This window comes from Geospiza fortis, unplaced genomic scaffold, assembly GCF_000277835.1.
Source record: "Geospiza fortis unplaced genomic scaffold, GeoFor_1.0 scaffold445, whole genome shotgun sequence".
In the NCBI taxonomy this organism is placed as follows: Eukaryota; Metazoa; Chordata; class Aves; order Passeriformes; family Thraupidae; genus Geospiza; species Geospiza fortis.
Window position 1 is genome coordinate 93,539 of NW_005054753.1, and position 8,133 is coordinate 101,671.

Here is an 8,133-nt window from a genome sequence, read left to right on the forward strand (position 1 = left end):
GGTATTGGGCAGCCCCCCCCCCAGGAGACGGGAGAGAGAAAGCCTGCAATCGGTGCTTGGGACTGTGGCCTTGAAGGTGATATCGGCCTGTGGAGAAGGAGGGGGAAGGGGGGGGTGCAGCGGAGAAGGAGCCTGATCGCGTGTAGGAGCTTTTAACCCCTGTTTGGACAATGAAAACCTTGCAGAGCATTGACCTTTTCTGGAGCGGAGATAGAGTGGAAGATAAAGAGGAGATGAGATGGGCAAGTGATAAAAGTCTGAGCAGTGAGTGAGGCTGGAAGAGTAGAGACGAGGCTGGAAAGAGATGACGGAGTAGCTTGTTGCTGGGCTCTTTTTGTACAACCATGGACAGAACCATGCTTCCTTGTGACACAGAGACTGCATCTAGGGGGGAGGCAATGGCTCGGAACCGGGAGAGTTCAGTGTTGAGACCCCTCGGCCCCCGGGGGGGGGATATTTGAGAGACTGTGCTCTTTTTGGAAGGAGACAAAGCACCCTTAAAAAGGACAACCCTAGAAGCAGCTCTGGTCCATGTTCGGTGGTGAGAGCACTGGACAAGAAAGGAAGAGGTCACCATGGAACAAAAAGGACTCCTCTCCTCTGGACGGATTGAGAATTGAGTATTTACAGGGTGATGATGGACTGATGGTGAAATTTGGGAGATGGATGTGTTGGAAATGTGGTGGGGGGAGGAGGAAATGCTTTTGTGAAGTTTTCATTTTCCATGTGTGTGTGTGTGTGTCCTTTTCTTTGTAGTTTAGTTAATAAACTTTTTTTCCTCTATTCCTAAGTAGGCTGCTTTGCTTATTCCTGGTCACATCTCACAGCAGACACCAGGGAAGAAGGTGTATTTTCATGGGGGCACTGACATTGTGCCAGTGTCGAACGATGACAGCAGCCTTGTTTGTTATGAGAGCTAAGTATGTAAATTCATTAACCCAATCGACTTAACATTCTACGTAAAAATTATGGAGGTTTTGTTTGTTTAAATAAAAACTACTTTTGCAACTATTCTGCACAGAGTATTTTTTTTTCCACACAAAAGGTTAATTTGTTTTGTTTTACCTCGGATCCATCAAGTTTTGGTGGGAGTTTAGCTTGAACTTGTTTCTTCTCTCTAGATGTGTCAGACTCTGAACCAGACTCAGAGTCACTGCTACCAGATTGACTGCTACTTCCATCACTACTGCTTCCAGAGCTTGAACCAGATTCAGAAGCTGATGCTGACCCAGAATCATCATCTGACTGGCTGCAATTAGAAGTTAACAAGATATTACACAATGGCTAATCAAATAGGATTTTTTAAAAGTCACATAAAAAAAACGTTAGCTTCACCTATAAATTGTTAGCTTAGCCCAGACACATGGATAGCATACAAATGAATGCACTGGATTAAATAAATCAGGAATGAAAATTCAGTTTAATCAGAAACCTTTCACTAAACCTTAAAAGAAGCATTGGGTGCTGGAGCAGAAAGAGGAAGTGGCAAAGGAGGGAGAGAGGAGAAAAAAGAACATCTATCATTAATTTGGAGGAGTAAAACAAGACTATTTCTCACCCACCCAAATCCTTATTTAACTTTAAGAAACACAACATATTTTTGCATATACACATACACCCAATTGTTTTAAGTCTTTTTAGATCAGCAGTGTGTCACCCCTCAGTTTTTTGAGTACACATTTCTTCAAAGCAAATATAAACTCTGTTTTGTTTCCCTGCTTTTATTTTTTTCATTAAAAGAATAGGTGGGAAAAGTATCTGTAAGGAAGTGTTTGCAAGCTACATTTAATGCTGTGATTTGGACCATCTATATACAAAATACAACCAAACAATTGATTAAAAAAAAAAGTTTTTAAAAGTAACTGGAAAACCAAAGGTGTGTTGCCACACATGATTTAAATCCATGCAGACCATCTTATACTGTTAAAATAACAGCAGTAAAATTCCCACAGAAAAACTGAATTTTTCACTAATTATATGACTTGTACAAAGTCGTACATAATCAGTGACCTGAGCACACTCTTGAGCCACTGGATTATTCCACCTGTACATCAATTTCACACTATACTTAACATATTCAAATAAAATAATATTTAAAGTTAAACATTTATTTCATGACTATTCAAAAGCATAGAAACATTTGGATTTCTAAAATAATTTTACAAAGGAACCGAGCTGACACTTTAATCAAATTCCTCATTAGGTTAAACACTAGCATACTTTAGAGATATCATGGGAGAAAACATTGGAATTACAACACCACACAAACAAAATGCTTTTAAATTATGTACACTTGCGTTGCAAGCATTTAAAAAGAAACAACCTTAAAGATGATAGCAAAATCCAAGACAATAAAAACCCAAAAGCTAATATCAAAGTCCAAGCCTATCACTGCCAGCACAATTCACCTGGCTGGCAACCAGTAAGAATGTGTGTCTGTGGGTGGTAGCTTGATCATCTTCTGCACTAGAACACACTTAATTGACAACATTTAAAGCCACAAAACAGAACCACTACTCTCCCCACTGCTAACACCAATTAAATCGTACTAGTGAGGAGGGGAAAAATATTAAGCTATTCAAACTGATTCCTGTAGACAGCACTTCAACCAACCATTTGCATCTATTGACTTTTAAAGAAAGAAACAAATCATGATAAAACTTCTCATTTTGAAGTGAAGGGATATGAAAAAATATGACTGCTAGCTTTAATTATACTTGCTGGAGAGCAACAAAGTTGCTTCCCATGCCTGTCATCAAGGGCCTACTTCAGGCATGATGCTATAATGCTAATGTGAGAAACAACTGCTCACTTTTATAAAATTTCAAAGGTTTAATAAACCTTAACAAAAAAATACAACAAAGGACTGAATAAGGAAAAAGTTTTCAGCGCTGGGAGCTCCCATGACTACTAGCAACGTGCTTGTCTACAAAATGGATGCTCTGCCTTTTATATCCTTAGCCCCCTCCTAAAGTTTTGTCAGTCAACTCTTTCTCCGCCGTCTATTGTAGGAATGTGCCCCCTGTTGACAGAGTGACAAAACTATCCTTTGTCTCCTTAAAAAGGAAAAAAGCCCAGAAGTTTCTTTCCTGCACTTCCTGGTAACAAGCTGGCCTTCTCTAAATGTCCTGACTACTAAGGCTATTACAAGGGGGAGGGAAAAGGGGTCTATGAAGGAGGGGGGGGGACGACATATTACAATAACATTACTATACATCTACATAATATTTATCTTTTAATTGTGAGAGCCAACTATTACATTACTCATCTATACCAAACCCCCCCTTTTCCTTTTCTATGAGTCATTTGGCTCGAACAATTAACTCTTATTTTTGATTCTGATCATCTACCCTTACTTCTCAAAAAAGAAATAAAAATAATTTTTACTAGCATCTGTTGATGTGGGCGAGGACAGTGGGAACAAGAAAAAAATCTTATTTGGAAATGGACAAATTGGGATACAGAGGACAATTTAGTCTTGCTGTTTTAGTCTCCATTGGATTAAGAGACAACTGAGGAATGATAGAGGTCTGGTATGGCTTTCTTGCCCCTACCTTACTATGCCTACAGGGTTGCCACCCACAGCAGGGCTAAAATATTCTTGGTGTCGAACACAGAGGCCAACTTAGTCTTGCCCTCTATTCCTTGTTTTACCTTATTTGTTGGTTCTTAAGGAAACTGTCTCAATACTTCTTACAAATCTCTGTGTACCTCCCTTTAACAGATGCTTGTAATTCTTACCTATTAAAATAGGATAATTACATCAATAAATGATACAGTTCAAACTCCCCACCCAAAGTGTTAGCAAACAATCTTCAACATAGCTGGTGAAAGCTCAACTATACTTTTTGGAGATCTTCAAGCTTCTTTGGTTCTCTCTCACTCGGTCTGGATGTTACAGTCTATTCTTTGGGTTCTTTCACTGGACTTTGAATTCTGTCAACATGAGTCCACTCCCACTCTGCAGTTCACACAGCCGATTCAGTGGTTAGTAGTACCTGAAAGGGACCTCTCTGTTGAGGGCTTAAATTGAAGATAAAGTACATAGCACTGCCTTATATGTTTGACACAAGGGAACTGCGTGGCCTATGAACTATTACAATCACAGAGAGATTTAGCACTTAGCCTAGCATCCTGTTTTGACAGATGTCGTTTCTAGAGAACATGGGCTAGAACAGCAGTGGGTCACAGCCATTGTAGATACCCCTGTTTATAGAGATTTAATGGAAACTTGAACACTATTAAATTTGATGGAAATCGCTGTACACAACTTTACATAAACCTTTTTGTCAAAATTATACATAGAGGCAAATTCTTCTCCTTACAAGAACAGAGTGTACACAGAGAGCTGTAGCAATGTATCTGAACAACTTAGGCAACATTGTGCCCTAGCCAAACTATCTCTAGTTATTCTTATCAGAGCCCTCTGGAATTCATCAAGGTTACTGTCGTGGGTTTATAGGAAACAGGTTTTTTGGGAGTGGAGTGGCTAGAGGCTAATAGGTGTTTAGATTTTAAAATTGATACTAGGCTTGGTTACTGAGGGTGGATGCGCTTTTGAGAACACAGGGGTTAGAAGCAGAGCACACTTTTGGGCTTTTTTTTTTTATTTTTGGCTAGCAAAGAGGCAAGGCTTTTCTTGCTCGGCTTCGAGTTGGGCGGGGGAGGGGAAAACTTGCGGCTTAGCAGAGGTAGGCTTGACTTTTTAAGATGGAAGGGTGGTGGGGGCACTAGGAGGCGTTGGGCAGACTCTCCTTCCAGGAGAGACAGAGGGAGAGAGGCTCTGAGAGGATTTGGGCACCTTTTCTCCCCAGCCAGAAGACGAGAGAGAGAAAGCTGGTACGGGCCTGTGGCCTTGAAGTGATATCGGCCTGTGAAGAAAGAGGGGGAAGGGAGGAGTGCAGCAGAGAAAAAGCCTGGCCGCGTGCAGAAGTTTGTTAACCCCTTTCTAGACGATGAAGACCTCACAGAGCATTTGGACCTTTCCTGGAGGGGAGATGGAGTGGATGATAAAGAATGGGCAAGTGAATGACAGTTAGAGCAGTGAGTGAGGCTGAGAGAGTAAAGATGAGGCCGGAAAGAGATGATAGAGTAGCTAGTTGCTAGACTCTTTTTAGTACAGCCATAGACAGAACCATGCTTCCTCGCGACACAGAGGCTGCATCCAGGGGGGAGGCGATGGCTCAGAACTGAGAGAGTTCAGTTTCGGAGACCCCCTGGCCCCAGGGGGTAGACAAGTATGGGGGGGACAAGAGGTCCCGAGAGTGAGAGAAAACTGTGCTTTTTTTAGAACTGGTCAAAGCACCCTTAAAAAGATAACCCTTGAAGCAGCTCTGTTCCATGCACAGTAGTGAGAGCGCTGAGCATGCAAAGAAGAAGTCACCATAGCCCCAAGAAAGACTCCTCTCCTCTTGATAGACTGAAATTGAGTATTTACAGAGTGATAGATAAAGAGTTAAAATTTAGAAGATGTACTAAAAATGTAGTAGAGAAGAAGAAGAAATGTTTTTGTAAAGTTTTCATTTTCCAAGTGTGTGTGTGTGTGTGTGTTTTTTCCTTTTGTAGTTTAGTTAATAAACCTTTTTTTTTTCTAATCTAGAAGCCTGCTTTGCTTATTTCCTAGTCACATCTCACAGTAAACACCAGAGAAGTATATTTTCATAAAGCACTGGCATTGTGCCAGTGTCAAACCATGACAGTTACTAAGACATAAATTGTGCTAAATTAAGAAAGAAGAGGCTGAGAAACAGAATACCAAGACCACAAGAGCTAGATAACAGAGGGCTGTGAACCACCTGGACTGTAACCAATCACATACCCTGAAGAGTGTGTGCAGAACGCGTGGACAAGATAGAAGTACCAATCAAGAAATGCGTGACTAGTGTGTGCAGTAGTTTTAGAATGTATAAATAAGTGCATAATGTAAACAATAAATGGCTTCTGCTTAATCATATTGGTTACTTGTACAGGAGTCCTGTTTCCTGCAGAGAGCCAGGGCCTACTCTAGCTAGCAGAGCTAGGTAGTGATATACACACAAATACACATATACACACACGTCTGTTTTTCTAGGTGGGACAGCAGTTGGATGCACAGAGCTGTGTATCTAGAACTATGTCCCTGGGCGTGCCCAGCCTGTGTGTGCACACAGGAACATGTGCAGAGCTAGTGTACATACACATAGGTACTTACTCACTTGCAGAGAGCTCTTGTGCACTACGGTACTTGCTAGCAGCACACACTTGTGTACACTCAACTTGCTACATCAGCACACGTTGTTATACAGACACTCACTTATGTAGTCTCTACTGATGCACATGTGCCTACAAGCACAAGACTTGCTTGTACGTAGAGTTTGAGCACACCAATGTGTGCAGTGCTATACATAGTAATATATATACGTCTCACACAGAGCTATGTTCACACTTGCAGAACTTGTGCATACTCACAAGCACAGAGCTGTGCACAGACCCACTCACACTTGAGAGTGTGTGATTTAACACACATGTAAACAGCAGTGTACACATCACGTGCACTTCAGTCCATCTATGTGAATAGTGCTGTGCACACCAGTACACATGTATACCGTGCAAAGCAGGATGTGTACACTCACATCTGGGCACACTAGAAAAAACACACGTGCACACAGAGCTGTACACACTGGCACACACATGTATAGCACTCTGTCAGAGCTCTCCTGGCTCCGACACCTCTGTGGGTCTCCTGTGTCATGGCAAGGATGGGGATAGGAGAGGGGAGTGTGGGTGGGACATTGTGGTTCAGTTTAAAGAGCACCCTCTTGTGCCTTTGGGGTGGGAGCAGACAGGCTTGTCATCTCGGACTGAAGGAGAGAAAGGTATCTGTATCTAAGCTTTTGACACTTAAGCTCTTCTCTTTGGCAACTACAAGATGAAAAGTCTCAAGACTAAGGAAAAAGAAAAGCCTAGAGGTTTAGTAGCCCAGAGGAAGGCAAGAAAAGAGGGGAGAGGATCTTCCTTTTTTCCTTGGGGACTCTCTAATTAGCAAACTACAGGTCCTTTCAGTAAGGCTCACCTTCCCAATTAGCTAGAAGGAGAAAGAACAAAAACAAGTGAAGAAAGGAAGTACTCAGGGGTTGGCTGTACTCAGCTCTGCTCCTCTACTTGCCCTACAGCAAGGTGAGGGCATTGCTCAGAAACACTCAGGCATGTCCGTACTCTCTGGTTATGCTGAAAAGTGAGGAAGCTAAGGTGGAGCAGCAGGGCAAAGCTTGGGGATTCCAGCCAGCTCCCTGACTGCCCAGGAGGGACTAACTGTTACTTGTTAATCTCAGGTATTAAAGAGGAATTAACAGCTAAATATTGTAGTGTTAATTTTGGGAATAAAAACAGGGCTAGGATTTATCAGCTTTAGTCAGTGTTTAGAACTAGAGTCAATATTTCTATGAGCTGCAAATATTCTGGTAGCTAAGCCTGTGTGTTACTGTGTGGGCCTTGGCTGTCAGCCCACAACAGGACCAGTGCTCTCAGTACAGATGGGGTCTGTTCAGAGCTCAGGAACTTGCGTGTTGCACTGAGGCAGACCATTGTGGCAGCTCTCAAGGGAGGGTCTCCCCTGGCAAACGAAGAGACCTCTAGAAAAACACTGAGCAGATGTTGCCCAGGGAGGTTGTGGCTGCCTCATCCCTGGAATTGTTAAAGATCAGGTTGGACAAGGCTTGGAGCACCCTGGGATAGATAGAGGAAGGCGTCCCTGCCCGTGGCAGAGTGCCTATGGCAGGGGTTGAATCAAGATAAGCTTCAAGGCCCCTTCTAACCCAAACTATTCTGCGGTTCTGTGTGAAGGCATTAGCACAGAGGGGAGAGACTTCCCAGCACTATCACACAGACATGTTTCGGCGGGGATCCCTATGCCTTGGGGAGTAAGAACTGGATGCAGCACAATCCTGTGATTGGGAAAGGAGCTGTTCACCAGTTCTGCATTAGTTCAACTCTCTGGTGCGTCTCGGTTTGGAGCAACCGCTGAAGGCCACCCACGCGGGCCCCCGAGATCCCCGCATAACAGACACAGCTCCCGACCCCCGGCCCGCTACCGCCTATGCGGGCCCGCGCGGCACTCGGCTTGGATATTCTGTGTTACTTGGTTTGTTTTGTCGG

General features: G+C 43.0%; 1 protein-coding gene across 3 annotated transcripts in view; it reads right to left on the bottom strand.

Moving 5' to 3' along the window:
* LOC102042666 (chromodomain-helicase-DNA-binding protein 1-like) overlaps positions 1 to 1,342 on the bottom strand; it is a 49,148-nt gene extending 47,806 nt beyond the window's left edge. The window contains exon 1 of one of the 3 annotated variants that reach the window (XM_031065387.1): positions 1,066 to 1,342. The gene's annotated coding sequence lies outside the window, so the exon portion shown is untranslated. The remainder of the gene's footprint in view (positions 1 to 1,065) is intronic. The other 2 variants (XM_014311352.2, XM_031065388.1) reach the window with 2 other exon arrangements.
* Positions 1,343 to 8,133: the final 6,791 nt, after the last annotated feature.